Below are 287 nucleotides of genomic sequence, written 5' to 3' on the forward strand. Positions count from 1 at the left end.
CCCTCCCCCCCCCGCCGCCGGAAGAGGCACAGCCCCAGCGCCGCGCACTCATTGTTCCGCCAGCTCCAGGCACCATGGACGAGCTGGACCAGTCGCCCCTGGTCTCCTCCTCCTCCTCCACCTCCGGGCCAGCGCGGCCGCAGCAGCCCCAGTTCAACTACCAGTTCGTGCTCGACGACGAGAAGGAGGAGGAGGAAGAGGAGGAGGAAGAGGAGGACGAGGACGAAGACTTCGACGAGCAGCTGGAGGTGATGGAGAGGAAGCCCGCCGCGGCTCCCGCCCCCGCC

The sequence above is a fragment of the Haliaeetus leucocephalus genome, unplaced genomic scaffold (assembly GCF_000737465.1).
Source record: "Haliaeetus leucocephalus isolate CR32 unplaced genomic scaffold, Haliaeetus_leucocephalus-4.0 Scaffold450, whole genome shotgun sequence".
Lineage (NCBI taxonomy): Eukaryota > Metazoa > Chordata > Aves > Accipitriformes > Accipitridae > Haliaeetus > Haliaeetus leucocephalus.